Source organism: Accipiter gentilis, chromosome 18, assembly GCF_929443795.1.
Source record: "Accipiter gentilis chromosome 18, bAccGen1.1, whole genome shotgun sequence".
In the NCBI taxonomy this organism is placed as follows: domain Eukaryota; kingdom Metazoa; phylum Chordata; class Aves; order Accipitriformes; family Accipitridae; genus Astur; species Astur gentilis.
The window spans coordinates 2,682,125-2,707,375 of record NC_064897.1 but is presented as its reverse complement, the minus strand read 5'-3'; the positions used below and the strand labels follow the sequence as shown (position 1 = coordinate 2,707,375).

The following is a 25,251-nucleotide window of genomic DNA, read 5'->3' as shown; positions in this document are numbered from 1 at the left end:
GAAGGTAGCCAAAGGAAGAAGCACATGCAAAGACAAGACCAAATGGATTTACTGGAGTCTGTACAAAGGGGTGCCCATCAGCAGGATAAACAATCAGCTAACTAAGAAGGAAAGGCTTTCTCTAAAACTCATTCAGATGATTTAGAAATGCTTTCTCGGGAAGGCTGCAATGCAGCATGATGTGAATTTGTTTTCAACTATACTGCAGTAAGGATAATCAAATAAATCAGATTAGAAAATGCCCATGTGGGGCTATATGGACCAAAACTGCCGTAATCTAGACCAGAGACCAAGCAGACTACCTGATTCACAAAATCAGGAAGTGGAAAAAAAGTAAAACTCGTGGGTTGAAATAAGAATGATTTAATAACTAAAGTAAATAGTAAAATACTAACAACAACTACAACAACAACAACAACAATAATAATAATAATGAAAAGGAATATAATTTTTAAAAAAATCCAAGAAAAGACAAGTGATGCACAATGCCATTGCTCACCACCCACTGAACGATGCCCGAGCAGCGATCCACCCCTCCCAGCCAATTCCCCCCAGTTTATATACTGAGCATGACATTCTGTGGTATGGAATATCCCTTTGGCTAGTTAGGGTCAGCTGTCCTGGCCATGCTCCTTCCCAGCTTCTTGTACACCTGCTTGCTGGCAAAGCATGTCCTTGACTTAAGCGCTACTTAGCAACAGCTAAAACATCAGTGGGTTACCAACATTATTCTCGCACTAAATCCAAAAGATGCTGTACCAGCTACTAAGAAGGAAATTAACTCTATCCCAGCCAAAACCAGGATGGGTGTGTACAATTTTCTTTGAGAACACATCTTTGCTCATCCTTGTCCCTCATGCAAAGACAAGAAGGAAGTCAGATCCTTTGTGCTGCTTTTGGTGATAAAACAAAAGCAGATGACTTTGGCATCTCATTTGCTATGCTGGTTTGGGGATTAATAGTAAACATTCTTACACAGTGCCTGCTAAAGCATATGCCTAGTACAAAAGTCCTGAAAATGATAATGAAAAGGTGCTAAACAGACTTTGTCAAATGCATAAGAGCTTTTCACTTCCTTCAGTATGGCTGTAATTCTTGTTCTACCAGACAGACCACAATGGTTCATTGCCATCTTCTGCATTTTACATTTTTAAGATATTTTCCCCTATTTTTGTTGTTAAATATTCAAGAGAAAAGCATAGCTCCAAAAGGCCATTTCTGTTTGGTAGAATTATTAAGCTTCAGCACAGATAATTCTAGAGTAAGTCCAGCACACTGGGTCATTATAAACATTAAGGGATGGTGTGCTATTCCAGCCTTAAATACTTTTAAAACTGGGAATGAAATAGGCCCAATTTCTTCTTTCACAGCAACTGGTATGACGATTGTACTACCTGGTGACTGCATAGAAGTAATCACAGGTAATTAGTAAGTTGCTGTGATTTACCAGCTTCCAGCTTGTCAGCTGAGCCACGTGAGCTGGATGTATGGGATCTCCCAGGCCTTTGCAGTTGTGGAGTAAAACGAGTTAACTTAAATCACTTAACCTGTCATGTTTCATTACACATCTGCAGCAGTGTAAGAGCACGTTACACTGCCAATTATTGTGTATTATTTTATGAAAAGTAGAGCATTAAAATGGGGAAATTTGATCATTTGCAACTATCTATACATATGGATCACAGATCAATCCCACTGGTAGCCTGAAGTGAAAAGTTTGAGCAAGCTTAATTCATTTCCTAGTTCTTCTAGGAAATCCTGAAAAAGGGATTACATTTAGCTTAGCACTCATCCAACCTGACAACTTCCTATCAATAGCTCTGCTATTTCAGTGTCCTGTCTAGTAGTGGCAAGACTTAAACAGCTACAAAAACCCAAAGAAAAGCTCCAAACTTGTACTCAGATCTCAACCTGTCAAAGCTTAATTTATGTCCTGATGCTTCTCTCACATGGCATGCCTTTTATTTGTTCACCTACTGCAGGGCTGTGTTTCGGCTCCAGTTATTTACACATTTTTCGCTCTACTTTCCGTTAATCTCAATTATTCTATTAACAAAGAATTGCGCATCTCAAGGAAGATTGCTTCTTATAGATCTTTATTCCATCAAGCTTTCTGTAAGGACATTTATAACTCAAAAAGGGCTAAAGTCTCCTCTTAAGAATCAGTTCTCCTAAATGCAATGGATGTATGGGGGGGCAATGCACTTAATGAGAACCATCCAGAAGCTCAGGAATTTGCAGCTGTATTACACAGCTGTAGTCCTGCTTGGTCAAAGCAATTTTTCTACTAAAAGCTGACTAGTGATACTGACACTGACATGTCAGAATTTGGAGAACATTTGTAACGCAGGCTTAATGTTATCATGCATGGCTTTCTACATCAAATGCTAAAGTACCTCACTAATCAGGGCAGCAAAAATACATTTTAAAGTATATAATCCATCTAGTTTTATAACAAGTCATTGCCACTATCCCAGGTGTATTACCACATAGCAATACACATCTATCATCCAGTAGGATAGCATCATAAATCCAACATCATAAACACGAATACCACTTACAAAGCCAAAATGAGCCAAACCCAATGGAGCTACATAGGTTTATATCAAGTGTTACATCTGTAGTCTCCTCCAAGCAGTAAGCCCTCTTAATTGACCGTAGTTTCTCTTAAGTGTTCTGCAAACAATGAGAGGGAAAGACACAGGGAAGGCGAAGGCAGAGCTGTATTTCCTCTAAAGAGAAAGGTTTGATGAAAGACATGATACAGCACGTACGTGAGGGAGACAGATTGCTCAGCCTGCATAATAGACTTTCATGGAAACTAGTAACTATCAGAAAATGAACCTCCTTCCATCCAAGAACACAGCATATATAGCACCATATATATCAGAAATGCAAGCAAAGCCTTCCTGAAATAAAGCGTTACTCTGCATGCACAAACCTTTCCTTGGGGAAGGGGTGAAAAAGTGAAATGAACTGCACATGCCAGCTGTTCCTTGTGCTCCTTGATGCTGCCATAATTCTTTAAAAAGGGCTCTTGAATAGGAGAGGAGAGAACAGAGCAGAACTTGCTGAAGAGAACTGGGAGAGAGAAGGTGGTGGAACAAAGATTTTGAAAACACAAAGTTGACAACCAAAGCAAAAAGCTCCATGACGTCAGAAGCAAAAAAAGAGAGAAAGCTCTCCGTGACCAACATGAAAAGAAAGCCAGCACATACTGAGTCAAACAGCCTTTCTCTACCTATTTGTCAACAAATTACCTTACACATCCCAAACACAGTGACTTGCTCCTGAAGCAACAGGTAGAAAGCAGAGGAGCAGCAAAGACCTCCTAAGCAGCATGCCTGTGGCTGGCACTGCAGTTCCCCCGTGTCCCTTCCCACCGTCAGGGAGTGGGTAACGCTAAGGCAGTGCTGAGCCTTCGCACATACGGGATATGTGGGAACGTCACACATATCAGGTGGTGCTGAGTAAAAACAGTGCTGCTGTAGCAAGCGTTTCAAACTTACAAGCTGGTAGGATGGCAAAGGAGAAAGGGCTTTTTTTGAAAGAAAAAAGGAGAAAGTTGGAGCGGTAATCCACACAGAAGTACCGAGTTATAGAAAATATTCCAGCTCACAGCAAAGCAAGTTGCAAGTGCATTCATAGCCAAGGACAAGAGTTTGGAATTACATAAACTTTGAGCTTGAAACCACAATCAGTAATAGAACAAAAACCTTAAAAGTTATTGGAAATTTTATTCTCTGTGCAGTGTTCCCAAATGTTGCACATCATCCAGAGACATTGCCTGCCCCCTCCATCTGCCACGTAGTTCAGAGACGGCTTCTAGGTGCTCATGGCCCTTCACTGCTGTCTGCCTGTACTCGCCCTGTCTCTCAGCATTTACCCCACCAGCTGGCACTGCAGGTCCGAGGCTCAGGTGTGTCCAAAGAGTTGTGGCAGGAGTGCCCTGGAGGTAGGGCAAGGACAGTGCCAATGCTTCTTTCCAAGTCCTCGGCTTTGAGATCGGCTTTAGTTCATTTTAAATAGGGTAGTTTGTGAAACAGGTGATCAAGAAAAGGTTTCTGGAGAAAAATCTATGGTTAAAATAACACTGATGTCAGCCTTAAGTACAAATGGTGGCAGCATCCTGCGATGGTGACAGAAGGGAATGGGTTACAAAGTAAAACACTGGTAAGCAGAGTAAAGAACAGTCTTTTCTGCTGGCTGCAAATGATGTTCCAATGAATTTGTAAAAATAGGGAATTCAAAGTATGTTGTTAATGGTTGAGAAATGATACTACACAATGTTTAATAGAATAATTTACTAACAATGAGTAAATGCTGTATGGGTGCTATTTATCTTTATTATTATAGATCCAGACCTTTCCCCCCCACATACTTAATCTTACCACAAGCTAAACTACAGTCAACTTCAGGCAGACATTTGCTTGAGCAAAAGCTAAGGAAGAATAGAGGGCTCTGTTTTGTTGTTCATCCTTTAAGCAAAGCTTCCTTTATTCCACAGAATACACATAGAGACATTAAGATGTGCTAATAAAACATATTAAAAGTAATATTAAGTCCTAAGGCAGTGTGCAATAACTTAAATTGTTATTCCAACATGTAAATAATTTAATGGAATAATGAGTGCTATACTAATTATTTAATTACATTAGAGATCACAATTAAATGTCAAGAAAAAGTGTCTGGCAATATTACTCTAATGAGTTGCATTACATTATCTATAAACAGAAATGAACTGGTTTTGTGTCTCTTTATAAAATTATTTCCTCTCCAGCTGTACCTCCCTACCCCCCATCCCCACCCTGCCTTCCTTTTATAACTGTTTGGGAATGCTGGGTTAGGTACGTGAGTTTAAGAAGAAATAATAGTTCTCTGAAATAGGGTATTGGTTTGTAGCCCTTAAATTCACTGCCTTTTGAAATGAACCCACAGAGACCCAGATGTCATCAGAATCTCTTCTGAAGCCTAGTTTTCATGTATAGCTTAGTTTGCCTAGTTTCCCTAACAGTTCCCCAAAGAGACTTGCATTGTATGCGTCTGTGACTTTGTACGGATGTTGTTCACTGACATTCGTACAGGAATGTACCGTGCTCTGGTCCTGTGATTTAAGCAGCAGTCTGAAACTCAGGATTTGGGAAGGATCTCTTTGGTTAGATGATAACCAAAGAATATAATTTCAAGGCAGTTTGTATGTACAGTTTCATCAGTGTAAGGGTGAATTCAACATTGTCAGGAATGTAAACATATGTTCTGTGAAGCTATGTATCAGAATTTGACCTTTTGCTTCCGCATCTCAGTCTGCCGAGGAATGGCCCTTGTTTGATATTCTTCTGTCTTATAGGCATCCAGGGATATAAAACCAACAAAGCGTTTCATACTGGAATTTACACTGTAACTGCAGAATAGGCTAGTATCTCTCAGGAAAAATGACATATTTTCTTCCAAAACTCTTTTCTTTGAGTGAAGTAGTGATATCTGATCCAAAGCCTGCTAAAATGAAGAGTCCTGCATCTTTGAAGAGATCAGAGTTTATAATGATTTGAAAGAAGTGTACTGTAAAAGGTGAACTGTAATTCATCTTACCAGCATTATGAAAAGGCTCATCTAAAGAAAAAAATAGTCTGAGGAAGAATACATGTTTGTTTTTATAGAGCATATTAGCTGCACCAACCCTTTTTTAAGCATTTTTTCATCCACTAAAATATTTATGAGTGAAGTTAGCATCTCCATTAACATTTAATATTCTCCCCCCCCCCCCCCCCTTGCACCAAAGTACTAGATGATGAATGAAGTGATAGCTTGAGGGCTGAAGACACAGGGCTTAGTGATAGCAATCTCTCACCTTTATATAGCACTTTCTCATTCAGATGAAACTGGGCACTAAAGCCAGCTTGCTTTACAACCTAGTTCAGAGCTCTTGAAAGTGGTCAAGGTTACAGTGACTTAAAGAGAATGGTTTCTGTCAGTCCTAATTTAAGAGCATATTTGTGTGTGATCGGGTGTATACACACTTATTTGCTCATACTTCAACCTGACCTGCAAGAATAGAGTTCTACTGGCTGGCTGTATAGCTGCTTTCAATCTTCCAGCTCTTTGAGATCGAAAGTCATTGAAACTTGGGCTTCTAAATCTGTATTTACAGTCATAGAATACAGTCATAGGTTTGGGTTGGAAGGGATGTTAAAGTTCATCTAGTTCCAACCTCCCTGCCACAGGCAGGGACACCTTCCACTAGACAATGTTGCTCAAAAAATTTACACTATTTTAATGAAATACAATGATTATATTTGTAGCATGAGTTAAATGGGTAAAAAAAAATCACTTGACATATAAGGCTTAGTTATCTAAGCCAAAGAATTTTTAATCTGTCTTTACTAGAATTCTATTTTGGACATTGAATTAGAGTCAGACGAGCCTTGAGTTTTAGGATGAAAGCCTTCCTGCAATGAAATAGTGTTTATGATGTAGACATATGGCACAGAATACAAATACTCTCCAAGTAACAGAGGGAAAGAAACCACATTGAATAAAATAAACTGCATGCACTTCTCCATTATGTATATCTTAAGTTGCTGCAATTAATATTTATCTTTCTGTTATATTTTAGCTGGACATAGAAATCCCACAAGAGACAATGTCTTCGCTGTGCAAGTCTCCATATAAACACAGAAGGATAGCCTCCACCTTGAAAAGCTTGCAGTATAAATAGGTAAGTGAGGAAGGAAAGAGCCATGCACAGTGTGCAGTTCCTACCAACAGCAACATATACTGTTGTCTTATTAGTGACATTACCAGAAAAGCCCCGGATGTTACAAAGAGAGGTTTGTTTTCCAAATGACTCCTCAGATTTATAGTTTGCTTTATATACGGATTTCTGAACAGTTTGACCCATGCTCCTACTTCCCCATGGTAGTATGGTCTGTGTCTGTGGGGGAACTGTGTGGGCAGCATGCTTCTCCTTTCATGCAGTCCAACTCCATTATGCCCCACAGTAAGATGAGGTATTTTCTCCTTTTCCCCAGAAATGCTTTCACTCCAGCTCAAGCTTATGAGTTACTCAGATTAGCACAGAATGGCTTTACACCATGCATGGAGAGAAAACACAGGGTTCATAGTCTCCTTTTTGTGCACAAGAGAGCTATTTTCTTGATCCAGCCCCTGATTTTAGGCCTGACCTTATTAATCTCTCTTTTCCTGAGGACCCGTATCGCCTGTCCTTCTGAATAAACCCTGCAGATGGCAGTGATCTAGTTTAGAAGGTAGTACTTGCAATTGCTGTTATTGCCAAGGTAAAAACCAAACAACAGAGGAGATTAATTGTGGTGCCAGGATTCTGAGAACAGGTGTTTCTAAGTTGCCATTTTTCTGTCAGTGGTGTCCTTTCAGCCTGCAGGTGCATACTTAAAGGCATACACAGTGACTATGTGGTCACAGCTAATGAAAAGTCTGCTTGTTAAAGTTGCACTTGTGGAAATAAAGCACTTCAAGCTTCTTAGTGTTCCTTACAGAGTTTCAGACATAACATATTTAAAAGATGTGGAGCAAAAACATGGAAGTGGAATTGTCTTCAGATAATTAATATCTGGTTAAGAACTAGGAAGTGAAGCGCTAAAAAACATGAATCAGAAGATCCTAACAACCAGGGCTGTTTCAGCATTGCCTGATCACTGCACTTAAATGTCTTGTAGTTCTGTCCCTAAGTGTAAATGCTGATATAATACTATATTACTAACTGGTATTCTGCTGTAACTACTATTGTATTTGTGCAATGTTTTGTATGATATGATTGATGCCCGCTGAAGTCAATGTGTAGTCTTTCCATGGCTGATTGATTGGGCCTATGTGAAAATATTTCAAGATACCCTACAGGAAAAAAAAAAGTCACTGTGCTTACTCATGATTGAAGGGAAGTGAGAAATGCAGCACGTGCTCACTCACCAGGTCAGAGAGCTGGGAGTGAAACCAATAAAATGTTTACTGACATTATAAGCACTTTGTGAGTAGGATGTCCCTGACATTAATAGGACTAGAAATTCTAGAAAGGGAGGACTAAAAATTTATCTAGTGAAGATAAAGAAGAGATATAGATAAAGAGCACTGTGACTACCCAAGAATGAACCCATCTTTCTCTGGCTTAGATTTAATCTAGCATGAGATGCCTACCCATACATATTTGCACTTTTAAATTGCAATGCCATTGCTGAGTCCATGATAAAGAAAGCTGACATTTTTCAGTGGGGTTAAGAATGGTTGGCTAAATAAACATTGTGTACAGATCTAATCTGAAAGAGACATTTTGCTACACAGTTTCCAGTATCACTCACCATAAGCACCCAGCTGCTCACTTACTGGGCTACACAGTCCACAGACAGTATTGCCTGGAAGTCCGAGAGCCAGGGGTGGGTTTGTATCCCAGCTGTCTGAGGCTGAGAAGTGCTGTTCCCATTTTACAGCTGTAGAGCTGGAGCAGACTAAGTTGACAAGTGTATGGGAGGACTGAATAGGAAGGAGGGGGATGGCACAGGAACTGAACATGTCTCTCTTCCATCCTTCATCAGTTGTATGTTGAGTAGGCTGACAGCTCAGTGGGGGTGACACGTCAGAGTATATCATTCTGCCTTGGATGAGTGGCTGGCATGCTGCTAGAAGCCCAGAGGGGCTCTGAGGTGCTCCCAAGCTGTTCAGATGGGAGGTGACAGCTTGCCTCCATGGGAGGCAGTAACTTCAGCAGAGTTGGAAACTCAAGGGGAACCAAGAGCTCACAGCCACTGTCGTGGTTTAACCCCAGCCAGCAACTAAGCACCGTGCAGCTGCTCACCCACTCCCCCCCACCCAGTGGGATGGGGGAGAAAATCGGGAAAAGAAGTAAAACTCGTGGGTTGAGATAAAAACAGTTTAATAGAACAGAAAAGAAGAAACTAATAATGATAATGATAACACCAATAAAATGACAACAGTACTAATAAAAGGCTTGGAATGTACAAATGATGCGCAGGGCAATTGCTCACCACCCGCTGATCGACACCCAGTTAGTCCCTGAGTGGCGATCCCCTGCCCCCACTGCCCCCAGTTCCTATACTAGATGTGCCGTCCCATGGTATGGAATACACCGTTGGCCAGTTTGGGTCAGCTGCCCTGGCTCTGTCCTGTGCCAACTTCTTGTGCCCCTCCAGCTTTCTCACTGGCTGGGCTTGAGAAGCTGAAAAATCCTTGACTTTAGTCTAAACACTACTGAGCAACAACCGAAACCATCCGTGTTATCAACATTCTTCACATGCTGAACTCAAAACACAGCACTGTACCAGCTACTAGGAAGACAATTAACTCTATCCCAGCTGAAACCAGGACAGCCACTAACTTGCACTGGTACCTCTTTCAAGAGGTTGCAGGGCCCTGGGCCTAGGTCTGCAGTGGCCACGTTGTGACATCCAGAAATCAGCCGTGTGCCAGGTTTGTCACCGAGGCCGGAGGTTCCCAAGCCCTTCATCAGAAAAGCGGCCCCCTTTCCTCGTTTGAATCTGCACAACTGGGACAGCTGGAGAGAAGGTTGCAAGGTCCATGAGAGAGCTGATGTTTGGAGCAGACTGCCACCAGCAGCAGATTTCAAAAGGACTTCTGGGCCTCATCTCCACCTGCTCATTAGGGGTAGGATGAGTTCCAGCATGCATAGACTGTGGGTGCTCCCACACCTAACTGCTTTTTCTATTCTCACTTGCTTTCATAGCAGCAGGCTTTGCACTGGTGCTAACTCCAGTCTTCACCTCAGGGCACAGCACGGGCCAGCTGCTCCCTCGGGCCAGTAGCCAAGGGGGTGCCAGAGCCAGCTGGGCAAGATCCTCAGCAGGCAGGGGACACTCCATGGCCCCAGGCAAGCAGGGCAGGCCTGTGAGTGCTGGGGAAGCACAGGGTCCGGGCCGTTGGGCAAGGTTGTGGTAATGAAACAGGTCCAGCATCAAGACAGGAACTCATTCCACAAGTCAGGATCAGATCCGTTGATGGTAACCAGGGTCAGACAGATCCCAGTAACCACCAAGCAGGTCCATGGTGACACTGCAGGCACGCGGTCAAGCCAGAAAGTCAACTCACAGGTCTAGATCAACAGGGTCCATGGCCAGGCAAGGGCACAGCTAGGCTGAACACAAGCACCCCTGCCATGGAGCCCAGACAAAGACCGTAGCACAAGGCAGGGCTTAAATAGACCCCCGGGTCCATGGGCAGGGAGGAGTGTGGTGGGAGCCCCAGGTGAGGCTGGTCAGGGACATTAGGGACTATTTGGGCCCTCAGGGCTTTGACACTTCTGTAGAGTTGCCTCCATTTACAAGGAAATGAAAGAGCATTAAGTTTGAATCATATCATGCTGGTATTGTTTCTTTTTATAAATGGCTCAGTTTAGAGGTTTACATGGCAGAAGACAAAACCTGTATATTTTAACTGAAAGAAAAATATAAATTTTAATCATGTGCCACTTTGTTTACTGACTTAAAGCTGCCATTACTCTAGCAGAACATGGGAAGAGAAAGCCCATGTCTCCCTTGGAAACCCATATTCAGTAAAGTGGGAACATTTCAACACATGTAATTGATTTATACTCCAAGAAAATGAATGATTTCTTTCCTCCCCACTCTTAAGCTGCTTGATTGGAAAGTAATTGCTCTGCTTTCAGGAAGCAAAGAGAGTTACAGATCCAAGGCTTACGTCAAAGCTGGTAGCCTCAATGCCACATCAAAGCCACACAAAGGTGACTGTGAGTGAAACCAGATAGTGTGGTGATAGTCAGTCAGCATGAGCACTGGCCAACTGAGACAATATTTATACATCTGCAGGGAGTGTATTTTATTTAGTGTTTAGAAGGTGGTCATTTGATCAACCAGAACTTGAGTTTGTTTGGTGGGGATGAAGGGGCAGGGGGGCTGTGAAGGTCCAACCAGATGTTCTGGTTGAAGACTCTAGTGCTGATTTCTTACTCCGTGTTGCCACCTAGTGAATTCAAAGGTGATTTCATGACTGCTCTGCATTTGGGGTTTGGGGGTCTGGGAGCTTTTTTTTTCCCCCATTTGAGATTTTTCGTTTGGTTTTGTTGTTGTTGTTTTCTGAGGCAAAACAAAAGGGAAGCCCAGAAAATGTAACTATTGCAGGGAAGGAGTGGAGAGAGTCTTTTCTGGCAGGTCTGATGTTCTGCTACATGGCCAAACACAGGCAAACCCGGGAAACCTCTCATCAGCTCCCAGGCTCGTGAATTTTTACTGATGTTCCTCTAGGTGCACACTGGTTGCCTGGTACCTCACCATTGCAGTAGGATATGCTGTTACTTCTTATTCTACCACTGCAACAACAAGCTTCCTCCTCATCAGCCCCTTCCCCTTGCTCATTTTGGGGTCTTTCTTCCTCTCCTCTTCTATTCCCCCTGCCTTGCAAATCTCGGCCTTCACGCTGCCTCCCTCCCACTCTCCCTTGCTATGATCAAGACACCTTCTCCATGTTGTGTTTGGGAAGTAAATATCTCTTTCAGTCACTGTTATATGTTTTGGCAGGAGTAATGAAACTGCCTTCTGATCGGTCCTAAGCCCGCCCCCTGTCAGGACCCTGAAACATCAGGAAAGGGGTGTGATACAAGGAGAACTTCTGACTAAGATGCTAAATTTGGCCTTGGGAACTCCAGTTCCTGAATCTCTTCTAGCTTTCTGTGTGACTTTAGCAAGTCACTTAATTGTCATGCGCCTCAACTGCACTATCCTGAGAATGTCCCTAGTCTTCATGCTTTGCATTGTGAGTCTGCTTTTATTACTAAAAAAAATGTGGCAACATGAAACAGACATCACAGAACTTGTGAACAGATAGAGAGTGTCATAGTCTCTGATATACATAACATTCATCCCTCTGCACTAAAACATTTGGTTGATTTCTCTGTGCCTTTGTTGCCATCTGGCTCACCTTCCCTCATTTGTTCCACTGTTTTCCTTATGCTTTGAAGTTCTCAAGAGCAATATGGAGTACAGGGTAAGTAAAACCCTCTGCATTTCTGCCCCTTAGGAAAACAAGAGTCAATAGACTCATAGTTTGACAACATGTCTATTGCAAATAGCAACCTTATTAATTTGCATTGGCACCTTAGAGATTCTTTAAGAGACATTGCATTTTACACATTAGTAATCTGATCGACAAAAGAAAGATCTCAACAAGGTAATGCCTCAAATAAACACCCCTTGTTCAATTTAATACTAAATGAAGCAATAAATTACAGGAGTGAAACACTTGAAAATCTCAGAAGCAAAAAAAAATCACCCCTTGGAAATGGCAAACATTGATTTAACTAACTTTGAAGCGGAAAGGTTTGGCTACAGAGGTGCTTCATTTGTAAATTGCAAAAAACCTGCTGACTAGAAAAGCTGGTAGAATGAAAAGATCATTTTTCTCAAAGAAACCACACATTAATTTTAGGAGAATAGTCTTTCTGGAATAGTATTAAGACCAAGATAATTTATTGGCTGAGGTCAGAAAATTAATAGGTGTTTTCATACTTTGCAATTCCAAGGCATTTTATAGCTAAAGATTTCCATAGTCAATACCTACACATAGTTGTCTCACTGCTACAAATAAAAACATTGTGGAATGTGTTCAGCTTCAAAAAAAGGTCTGTAAGGTAAGAACTTACATATCTTTGAGGCACACCAAGGACATCCTATATATAGGTGTGTTCCAGTTATGTTGTGTAGGCAGTTATTATCACGAAGTATATAACAGTTCTGTAATTTCATTTGCACATAAGAATTTCTTCCCCAGTGGTAGCTAAGTACTCCTGAGGTAGTGTAAATGAAAGTAGCAGAAAACTGTCATTTATGACAGGGAATGGACACTGCTGGTAAAATTGTAGGTGACCCTAAAATTGGCAAAAAGGTGTACAATGGTAGCAACACAAAAACTGAGCTTGAGAGTCTAGTAAAATGCATAGCCAGATACAAATATTACACATCTGAACACGGAAGGTAAGCCTTGTCTATGGACAGGGGAACACGAAGCTTCGAATCAGTCACTCTGAGAAGGACTGAAAAATCACAGGGAGGAATGAACTGGAAAGAAAACTGCCATTGGGATGCTGAGATAAAAATGACTCATTTCATTCTTTGTGAGTGGAAACTGGGAGATATTTTTACTAAATTATTAAGACAATGTGATGAAAATCACTGGAAAAAAATATGTCTGCATAAAATGCCATACATTTCTTATGGCAAAGATTTCAGTTTGTCCAAAAATAATGCATGAATGGTTACAGCATGTGAGAGCCTCTGCAGCAAGAAAAGACCAGGTACTCTAATCTCTTTCTTTCAGCTAAGAGAGAGGCAGGGAGAAGCGAGGAAGGAAAATGAAGCCTGGCAAACACAAAGCCTGGCAAAGCCTTGTCTGTGAAAAACTGACATGTTATTAAACATAAACTAATTGAACAAGCCATGACAAATGATGTACTAATGAATCACTGGTGAATTCAAGTCATTATTGGATAACTGTAAGGTAGAAAGCAGTAGTTACACGGATAATGCAGCAGTGGTTCAAAAGCCATGTTCCATGACATATAGGCATGAGACCGAATCATTTAATGCTTCCCTCTGAGTTTAAATTGCACATTCTGAACAAGAATAATTTTCAGATTTTCTGAGAACAGTAGCATCTTGTATTGGCTTTGTGTTGCAAGGTTTTGGTAGTGGTGGCTTCTGTGAGAAGCTGCTGGAAGCTTCCCCTGTGTCTGACAGAGCCCATAGCAGCCGGCTCTAAGACGGACCCGCCACCGGCAAAGGCTGAGCCCATCAGTGATAGTGGTAGCACGTCTGGGAGAACATAGTTAAGAAGGAAAAAAAAGTTGCTGGGACAGACAGAAATGGCAGCCAGAGAGAGGAGTGAGAACATGTGAGAGAAACAGCCCTTCAGACCCCCAGGTCAGTGCAGAAGGAGGGGAGGAGATGCTCCAGGCGCCAGAGCAGAGATTCCCCTGCAGCCTGTGGGGAAGACCATGGTGAGGCAGGCTGTCCCCCTGCAGCCCAGGGAGGTCCACGGGGGAGCAGATACCCACCTGCAGCCCATGGAGGACCCCACGCCGGAGCAGGTGGGTGCCTGAAGGAGTCTGTGACCCCGTGGGAACCCCGTGCTGGAGCAGGCTCCTGGCAGGACCTGCAGATCTGCGGAGAGAGGAGCCCACGCTGGAGCAGGTTTTCTGGCAGGACTTGTGACCCTGCGAGGGACCCACATTGGAGCAGTGTGCTCCTGAAGGACTGCAGCCCGTGGAAGGGACCCACGCTGGAGCAGTTCGTGAAGAACGGCAGCCCATGGGAAGGGCCCACGTTGGAGAAGTTCATGAAGGACTGTCCCCAGTGGGAGGGACCCCACGCTGGAGCAGGGGAAGAGTGAGATGAGTCCTGCCCCTGTAGAGGATGAAGCAGCAGAAAATAACGTGTGATGAACTGACCATAAACTATAAACCCCATTCCCCATCCCCCTGCACTGCCAGGGGGGGTTTAGGTAGAGAATCCAGGATGAATTTGTGCCTGGGAAGAAGGGAGGGGTGGAGGGAAGGTGTTCTGAGATTTGGTTTTATTTCTCATTACCCTAATCTTGTTGATTGGTAATAAATTGAGTTAATTTTCCCCAAGCTGAGTCTGTTTTGCCTGTGATGGTAATTGGTGAGTGATCTCTCCTGTCCTTATCTTGACTCACGAGCCCTTTGTTATATTTTCTCTCCCCTGTCCAGCTGGGGGGGAGTGATAAAATGGCTTTGGTGGGCACCTGGTGTCCAGCCAGGGTCAACCTGCCATGCATCTAAAACAGTGTCATCTCATTTCCAGCCATTTCCCTGTGTTGGAAGGGTTATAAAAGTAGAATTACAGATATTATTCTTCAGGCTTTAAACTTTAATTTTCATAATTTATTCCCTCATAATATAGGATCCAATTCTGTTTTTACTTATGGGATATATTTCACATCCATTACTGTAACTGAGTTACTTCTGAAGTAGGCAATAGTTGGCCTTTAATTACTGTCACTTTTATTTTCCACTAATTAAGAATTTTTGGTTTACATATTGCCTAACAAAATAAATTAGTATTCATCTCAGTTTTCAGGAGATGTCTCCTTTGACTATCAGGGAGTTCTTCTAGATAAGGTTGTAATGTATTTTTTATGGGAAGAAAGGGAATACTCTGCATCTTGAATGCATTATATGTAAAAATGGACTTAAATTAGATTGAAAGAGAATAAAAGAGTCGAAGTCTCAAATAGGAATGAGGTGAATAACGCAAGTACAGAAGAGCGTAGCTCTTACTTTTGTATCCAGTACTCAACTGACTGCCAGCCTCTCAGAAAAATCTTTCTTCCAAACGCAGGGGAACTCGATGCCATATAGAAGAAAATTCATGACTGAGAGGACATCAGAAGACGGTTACTCTTCTGTACCAGAAGTTTTCTGTCTCCTCTGGTTGGTTTTGGTGGAGCAGCTACTAACCGATACAAAATGGCAATGGCTCCCTCTAGTGAATTGCAATCCCACAGACATGCAGCTGTGCAACCATAGGGACTCCCATTTTTTCTGCCAGAACATCCCCCAAACTCTTTTTCAGATTCAGTACTATCACATACTAATTGCAAAGTAAAACACTCAGATCTAAATCCCTGGGACTTTAGAAAAGCTTAAAATGCATCTGTATCTAACTATATGAAGCTGTAGTCCATATTCTGTACCAGGCCAGTCAACCAAACTGTGCTCCTACAGCCAGGGTGAGAAACCATCGGGCTTCTTGGACTTACGCTGATAAGAACGGGCTTGAGGAGGAGTCTGCAGGTGCTCCAGTGAAGGTCCTACTTTGCCTTTCCTCACAAACAACAGACGGTCAGGCCCAAGGGACCTCAGTTTCCGCTACTCCTCTGACGAGGACAGGGAGAAACAGGAGTTCTGAGAGGTGTGGAGGAAAAGGGGTTTAGCAGAGGCTGTCAAACTGTCATGCCTAACCATCAGCATTTTAAAGACTCCTCTGCCCTTCAGATTGTTCATTTCAAGCGCACAACCCATTCTCTTCTCTCATGCCAGCTAACATTGCCTCTTTTTTTCTCTCTCTTTCCAAGCCCTAAGCCTCACCCCTCTTCTTTCTGCCATTTCTGCAAATGACAGGTACAACAGTAACAAAAGAGAACTGGTGTTTCTGTTTGTCCTTCAAGATAAAACAAACCCCTGAGAGGAATCACCAGTTATTCTGAACATAGAGCTATGAACTGTGTCTTCATGGCTATTGCTATTTGTGCTGCATAAACCTCTTGCAAAAGCTTTTAGTGCAGCTATAAATACAGAAATGTTTTCTTGTCAGCTAGTTATTTTATTGCTTTTCTCTTCTGAATTGATATTAATTAATCAAGATTGCAGCCTGCAAGGTGCTGAATGCCATGTTCCATGGAAAGCAAGTCATGGAAAGCAAGTTTCCCTTGACTGTGGAATAGAATGAGACAGTAGCTGAACTAGAAATAATATTCCTGCAACTTAATTCCATGATGTCTTAAATTAACAATGTAATTCTGAGCTTCCTCTGAGGGAGAGGTATAAATGTCTTTACTGCCAACAAGCACTGTTCAACAAATGATTTTATGGCCATCCTTCATAAGTGTTGCACAATTAGGAGTGTGACTGTGACTGTGGGCATATAGCAAGATTCAAATATCCTTCCTGTGTGGCATTGGATAGAATTAAGCAGGCTAAAAACTAAAGTTTCCTGGGCTGCCTTACCCACTGTGGGGTGGGGAAGACATCCGGGAGTGGTGGAAAGGAATCCGAGAGCTGAGATTCCAGAAAGTGTCGGCTAGATTACATAGTTAATGCTAAACTAGGAATGAATGAAATCCACCGTAAGTTTTGTCATATTCTTAGTGCATGTGCATAGTAACATGTTTTACCTTTAATTGGATAGTAAACTAGCTTGCATTAAAGCTAGTGAGGAGGAAAAGAAATAATTTTATAAGCAGACAAAGCAAGGGGTGCTGTCATCAACTCCAAAAAGACTACAGAGTCTGTGAAGGAAAAACTGAATTGTAAATCTTCATCTCAAAGATTATTTCACCCTTTATCTTTGATTATGAAACCTGGAAATCCACCAATGTTCTGAAAAATCTCAGAATGCCTTCTGAAGATAAGTAGCTCAGGAAAACATTTGTTAGTGTATATAATGGATTCTTAGCAAGTGTTGAGATTGTCACATAACCCATCAGCTTTATCCAGAGAAGATGGATAACTATGTGAGGCACAACGTAAGTGAAGCCAGAGCATCTACTGTGACAAGCAGGCCTTTGGGCTGCCCAAGAATAAAAGGAAAGAGGTCAATCAAAAGAATCCCTCTGCTGAACAATACTGAGGAAGGGAAAGTGCATTGATTTTAATCTAGAAAATATGTAAAGCAAGTCCCAGGATTAACAGGATGGAAGAACCTCTTCATGATCTCAGCAGTGTTCATCAGCCTGGAGAGAAGTGAACTAATAGTGTCATTCTAGTTTTACTGACCACATTTCAACAAGCAGAGCTCTTCCATAGCTTTGATTCTGATTTTTACTCAAGCAGGCTTAATTATTTCTGATAGGAGTGATTAGAGGTGACATAGTTTGAGAAAAACTACTTGTTCATTCAGATTCACATTCAAAGTAATTTTGAATGCTTTCTCTAGAGCTTCCTGTAGTAGTCCATCCTGCCTCCAGCAATATCTCAAACCATTTCCACAACTGGCAATACAAAAGGAAATTCATAATGGCTATATTGTTTTTGCAAATAGCCAGGCACAGCTCAATTGCTCCTGGATGTTTAGTTATGGGTATGGGTGCTTTGTACATCATCGTAACTGCATATGCATATATTCATCTTATGCAGCCTAAGCACTTGCAGGTTTTGACTGGTACTTTATCTGATATTTTTATATTGCCAACTTTTACACCTTAAAATTGTGTGTGATACTGATGAGTTGTGGTTGTAAGGGAAACCATATTGAAAATAGTGCATTTGTAGTCGTTGTATTACTTTGCCTTTTATTTCTGTGTGATTAAAAAAAACAAGTATTTTCTTTTTTTTCTAGTTTTCTTCCTGTCCTGCTTTATTTTTATCCCTTTGTTTTCACATGTTCTTACTCAGCTCTAACACTTCCCAAGCTGTTGCTCCCAGAAGTCACATGATAATGTGAAGCATCGGGGTTAGGACAAATTAAACATTTAACTGTAATTTGGCCTATTAAAATGATCAGGACTGTTTCAGGGAAATGCAAAAGGACTTTGTAATAGAAGTCTGAAGTTTAGTGGTCTGATTTCTGCCATGGAGAAATCTTTTAATAGCAAAACACAGAACAAGCTAGCAGAAGTGAATATGGTGTCCAGATTTTCCAAAGGACAAGCAAAATGTATTAATGCAAGCCAAACTTGGTTGGTTTGGGAAATAAAACTAAATCACCTATTTCTGTGTGACACAGGATCATGTGAGGGGGTGATGAAGGAACAGAACAGTCAGAATTTATATGGTGATGTTGTGTAGTACTGGCTGTGTTCTCTTGTCTTTCAGTGCGTGTAAAGCATGCAAAGGTCTTTTTTGCTCATCACTTCCTGAGAACCTATTTTTAATTATCATATATGCACAGATTAAGAGTCTGTTTTAACGTATAGTCTGAGCTGAGATCACAGAGAGAAAGTGGGAGAAGAAAGTGACTCAGTAAGACCGAAAAGAGAAAAAAAATCTCAAAAGACAAATGAAGTCATTAGAAGAATCAAACACCAGATTGAGGACTGCAGGCCCTCCAGCAAAGTATTCTCTGCACTGCACTGGATATCTCTTTAACATGGGACATTTTATCCTTAATAGAGAAAGAAAATGTAATTAAATGAAAAAAAACAGGAAATGGCTTTTGATAAGTGATTTGCTCTAGGGAATTGTATTCTGGCAGACAGAGAGAAGCTTCATTTTCCATGTTGTACCTGACACTTTCTAGTTTAAAGAGAATTTAGGAAGATGTATTGGAATAACATCAGATAACACAGAATGAAAGGTACTTGATCTATGTTTGATAGTATTGTGCAATACCACAGGGATATTAGTCATGAATTTGAAACCTCAGAATGAATACATAAATGAATACATAATTGAAAATATCAGTGGAAACAAACAAAGCTAGTGCTTTGCATGTTTCCAAAAAATTACATATATGCTTCTTAAAATAGCTCTAACAGCTTCTAGAGCAAGTAGGCATGTGCCACAGCATGCCATCATTTCAGGTGAGTGAAGAATAGTTGTGGAGGAATTGAACAATAAACTAATATATGGCACCTTTAATAATTTCTTAAAGATTAATCAGGCTGCATACCAATAAACATAAAATATTTCTCAATGGTAACACGACATTCAAAAGATTCAGTGCATTTCTATGAAACTTCAATTGGTTCAAAAAGTAAACACTGATGCTAACCACAGGAAGATGTCAAAGATATTACTGAGAACACAATACACGTTCTCTTAACGTACACACCATCTGTAGTAAGCAGCTAAGGGATATTTTGAAGAGGATTTTTATTATTTTAGGTATGAAGAGACTGTTTTGTCAGCCTGCGAATTTTATTCTTTTTTTTCCCTTCTCACAGCTATAGACTGCACAATGAAACAGCAGCAACTGTATTGGGAGGTGAAAGACACAAAGCAAGTACTAACCAATTGGTTTAGAGAGAAAGTCTTCTGATGGACAGGTTATTTGTAATTTTTCTCAATGGGCTTTTTCCCAGTTTCTTCAGACTGGTCCTGTAAAGCCAGACTACAGGAGTAAGGAGACTAGTGGTGTGAACTGAGTGGACAATTCTGTGTGTGTTTGCTGACTACCTGAGTGTTCTAAGTGCCTCCCACACAAATGTAAAGAGCAGGGAATATTTCCACCTTGTGTTCAGAACAAGGATATTGCCTGTGTTCAACAAATAACTAATACCCAAACAAGTTTCTGTTAATGCAATGCTGAGTTTAAGGAGAGGTTTTGCAGAGAACCAGGCAGATCAGCTCAGGCGTTGTGTTATGTCAATACTACGAACTGGCTGCTGCATGGGAGCTGGCTCATCTTCTGGGTGACTTGGAGAGGAGGTTAAAAACCACACAGCTATGTGAGTTCATAACCACAGTGAGCTAGCTACAAAACCCAGAAGAGAGGCCACGTGCCTAGATTTCTAGTGCCCTAGCAAAATGAAAATAAAAAGGGGTTGCTATTGGTATGTAAGAGATTTATGTATCTTTATGTGTGTTAATGGTAGTTCATCAGTGCTTTGATGGGTATATCACTGTAAATTCTCAACACAAAAATGATTGACTCAAAAGGCAGAAGCCAAAATAGAAATCAAATTATGTGTGTCAACTAGCTCTTGATAAGCTTCACTGGATGCATCTTCTGAATTGGCTCATCCTCAGGCTGTCATGATTGTGTGGCTGAGAACGTGCTTGAAATGATTACTATTCTGGGTTTTAAATTTAAAGACGGCTGATTGAATCAGCTTAAGTATTAACCAATTTTATCCCCATTTTAGCTAATTGGAACCTCAGTAATGGAACATCCCAGCCCTTTCATGTCTTGTTACGGAGACACATATTTCTGGCACAGCTGGATGACTGAACTGTTGCTTGAAACAGCCTTTATGATATTTCTGTCAGCTTCTCCCAAAGAATTCAGGGAGGGGTTTTTTGCCTTGTTTTCATGCCTGAGTCAGCATTTGGCAATTATTCTGTGCACGTGCCTTGCCAAACTGTTCTTGTCCTCTAATCTCTGAAAGTGGCTGATGAAATGCGTTGTCGTTGCAGGAAGGTATATCTGCCACGGGGGCTACCCTCTTCACTCACTTGATATACCGCAGTGTCAAGAGTAATGACTGAGTTTGGTTTTAAGGAGCTTTCAGTCACTCATACTACCACTACACACCTTTTCCCGGTCAGTGCTTTCCTGAGCAAACTCTTGCTTATGACTTTGTCCATAGCTATTTGCCAACAAATTCCTCTGAAAAGGCCTGAGGGAAGAGGCCCATGAGCAGGTTGCTCTCTGGGAATATTCTCATCTCAAGCAGTTATAGAGCTATAAAGTAGCTTATTGTTTTATGCAGCGTATAAAGGTTCACTGTGGAAATCAGAGTACCTCCGTTTCAACAGCTCCCATAAACAGCCCTTTCTTGAAGTTGTTCTGTGTACTGTAACTCCAGACTAACTGCTTCTACCACGTTTCTGCATTTTAGGAGTGAGATCAGCCTCTTTAATGCCAGAAGGATGGACAGTAGAGCATTATATGGTCTTCTAAACTAAGCCTTGCTGCCTCCTTTCTGCTTTCTGAAGCAATACAATTGTCAAGGTAAAGTAAGACGTCTCCCAGGGAGGAAGAGTCCAGTGCTACTCCCTTGCCCTCTACTGCCTTCTCTTTGTGTTCTGCTTTCTGAACAGGGTAGTAGCAGGCTCCCATGCGAGCAGGCAGCAGATGAGGCAGTGGGCAGGAGGTGGGAGTTGTAATGAGAGAGTCACTTGCCTACACAAAGGCTGCTGAACGTTTCCTCTCAAAATTGTTTTTCATGGAGAAGTATTTGTTTGGTGTATTTTTTGTTTAAGATAAGGTACTTTTTTGTTGACAAATTACAGAGCTTCTTAGACTGTCTGTGTTATGGGGTGACAAGAAGTCATTTTTCTCCAAGAGACTTCCCAAGCTATTTTTATGAGCACCTCTAGTTTCCATATTTGATAAGGAATTTGACTGAGCTCACTGTATGAATTAAATGTATACATTTTCTATAAAGAAAATGTGGAAAAGTTTATATCATGTTGGAAGTTGGAAACTGTAGAGTATATCACTGACTCTGGGAAGGGGAAGTGGGACATAGCTGGAGGTGGGCTAACCTACACAAATACGTTTAATACTTCCAGTACCTCTCAGCAGAACTGGGTCTGACTTTTCAAGCCTAACAAGTGGGTTTTAAGTTTTCCCAAACTGTTTCTGCTAATTAAAAAAAAAAAGAAATAATAAGAATTTTATGGGTTTTTTCTTTACTCCAAACAGATGGGATAGAGTGCTAGAAAAGGGCTGTAAACTTCTCATTTCCTTCTAGGAGAGGAGTCATGCTGCTCAAGACATAGTATTCCTTCTGTGGAGTATGCACTATCACGGTGAAAATGCTTACCAGTTTCTGTGCTAGCAGGATGTTTAGCTTGGACAGAGTCATACAAACTGGACAATTTGAAACTAGGAACCACAAATGCAGTGGTTGTCAAGGTCAAAAGCTCAATCATAAACTCACAGACTATGCCAGTAGAAACAAATTAAGATGCAGGAACACAATAAGATAGCCATTCTGGCAAGCAGCCTGCTAAAATAATGTGTTTTCTCTTGGCAGGCTTGATAAGCCTGCAAAAGCTACTAGGTAACTCCAGTGTTGAGAATCCTTCATTTTAGAAACAAAGCAAAGTAGGTTTGAGGCATTTAGAAAACTGAGTGCAACAGCAGAAGTTTTGAGGTGGCAAAAATGTACAAATGTCGTTTCCAGACTGTTGGAGGAAGCTAACATCAGTGTTCAGGAGCTGATAAAAGTCATTGGCAGGTGGTGATCTGTTCCTGTCACTGCATGCCTGTTGTCACTGCACGAACATTTGTGAGGGTGAACAGTGAATTGGTTCTTGTTAAAATCAACCCCCTGAATTAATCCAGAGAACTTCCCTGAAAAGGTGCATGGGAGAAACCCTCCAGGAATGTCTGAGCATATACAGGTGTTGACATGGAAAGCAGAAATAGTTCATGTATGGTAAAATTTGAGATGAAACTAAAAAAATACATAAATCTTCAAAGCTCTAACATTTTACAGAGGGCAAAAAATTAACATGGAAGCATAACAAAAGGAATATAAAGTTGAACCAAAGAATGAGATAAGTTTTGAGATGGTTAGACCAGTACAAGAAATCGGCATAGCATCTTTGCTGTGCCAATACTGGGGAAGCCTTAACAATTGCCGATTTTTCTAGACAAGCAAATCTGAAATTTTATGAGTGAAGACACATAGAGCTGTGTGAAAGAAGAGCTGTGAGCTGAAGCTAGCATCCATGTCTCAAAAATACCTCCAGAAAAAGAAGTGGAATGAAACCCCTGTATAACATACATTGCGAAAAAGCAGTGCTAGGAGAAATGAGCAAATATGTGAATGAACATTATTACAAAAGCTGAAAAAGCTTCTGAGAGGCAACAGTTTAAATCACTTAATTAAGGAAAGCAGAGTTCTGACTGGCAAGTTTATATGGAAGACCTGTTACAAATAAACAGAAAAATTTTAGAACCAGAAAAAAACCCAAGCCTATGGACAAATCATATTTAAGAGATGGAACACTGGCAAGCAGCACAGAAAACCAATGATGCTGACAAAGAGATTAAACAGTCAGAGCCAAAACTCAAATCATTTCACATCACAAGTAAAGCTGTGAGAAAGCTATATAAAATGTAAAACCAATACAGTTTCAGGTAAAGATGAAAAACTTTAAAAGAAACCAGTCACAAAAAGCTGGAATTGGTAAGGTTATCAGTAAAATCACCAAACTGTTAAAAAACCCCTATAAGATCAGGAGAAGCTTTTACATCAGTGTGAAAACAGCATTTCATTCAAAATGCCAAGAGACCTAAGCATATGCAACAACTATGCAGGCTTTAGGGTCCCTTCAACCTTCCGCAGACAAAGACAGTACTGACTTAAACAGAATTAAAGAACTAAGGCAAAAGTCAAGGAAGACCAAGACACATTTCTTTCCAGAAAACCATGTGCCCACCAGATTCTTATCCTAAGAATGGTCATCAAAGAGATAATTGAATAGCAAAAGCCACTCAAACTTCACATATTTTAAGAAAGCTTTTGACAGGTTTCGGTATCAATGTCATTCTGGAACATCTTGAAATGTTATGATATCCAATGAAAATAATAGACATCAAAACTTTTATAGCAAGACTTAGCTATTTTAAGTAAATATAGCTTCAGTAAATGGTTTAACATAGAACTCAGTGTCAAATGAAAATGTCTTCTCTTGTTTTACCTTCACGGAATTGCTTGTTCATTATGAGAATGGGTAATATTATGAGAAAGTATCTAACATTTGTTTTATATAGCACCAGATAGCTTAACAACAGTAAGCTTGATTCAGATTTTGCTGATGATACTGTGACCACCCTACCAACACGGTTATAAAAGAGCTTGTCCAATATTAACAAAAAAGATAGCCTTAATAATTAGTAATGACAAAAATCTAGGGAGAACTCACCAAATTTCAGTTCAAATTTTCTGAAAGATGTTGTCAATAGTGATAAAGGTGATACCAGAAGAGGTTTAATTAGGCAAGACAATAACAGCTTTCCCCAGCTTAAACACAGCTTAACGCTGCTTGGACTTGCAGGCATACGAAAAGCAGCATACATTCAGAGCTCTATCTGCTCAATAAAACTTATTAATCTCTGGGTAACACTTAAGATATGCATGTTGTATACTGAATGATGAACTTGCATTTCATATTCATTACAGTGAAATAATATATTTACAGGCTTGAGAAATATATTCCACCCGAAGAGTCATGCACTGACTTCCTAAGTAATCTGAGCTAAATGAAATTGAGAAAGGGCTAGAGATGAGGACCTGGGAGGCAAGATAATTTTGCAGCTGATTATACTAGGAATGTCCCTTAATTTGGTGAGAAATTATTTATTTGTTTAATAATGCATTATATACACATTGCCATAGTTAGGTCTACAAGAGACTTTAAAAACAAAACATCAGCGGTTTCCGTGGTATTTACGTGAACATATGAACACAACTGTTGAGACTACATGAAGAAGAGGTTAGGTGTCTGGTAAGTGGTAAACATACTTGGACTCCTCCATGCAAACAGTGTGGGTAATTGGAGAGCTGGACTAAGAACAGCCTTGGACCTCATGCTTAAGTGTCAGACTAGGGTACTCGTGGTACTCCTTACTGCTTCTGATTTATTAGAAGAGAAAACAAGCCTTGAATGTGAAATGGAAGTGGACTAATATTTTTTCTAGATCAACATTACTAGGTGATGAGTGTAGCCTTCAATTCTGCAGTGGTAGAAAATAAGCAAAAGAGTTGATTTTGTCTTTCAGGAAGGGGTTGCCCCATAGTTTCTCCCTATAAGACAAACTCAGAATGGCTTCTTCTAATTCTGCTGGCTATTCAAGATGAACTCAGCCAGCCCACAAA

General features: G+C 40.9%; 1 protein-coding gene across 1 annotated transcript in view; it reads right to left on the bottom strand.

Annotated features, from left to right (window-relative positions):
- Positions 1–24,387, bottom strand: part of UPK3A (uroplakin 3A) — a 41,030-nt gene extending 16,643 nt beyond the window's left edge. Inside the window, exons 1-2 of the mRNA XM_049821504.1 lie at positions 24,299–24,387; positions 2,562–2,676 (exon numbers count right to left, since the gene is read on the bottom strand). The gene's annotated coding sequence lies outside the window, so the exon portion shown is untranslated. The remainder of the gene's footprint in view (positions 1–2,561; positions 2,677–24,298) is intronic.
- Between the last annotated feature and the right edge of the window lie 864 nt (positions 24,388–25,251).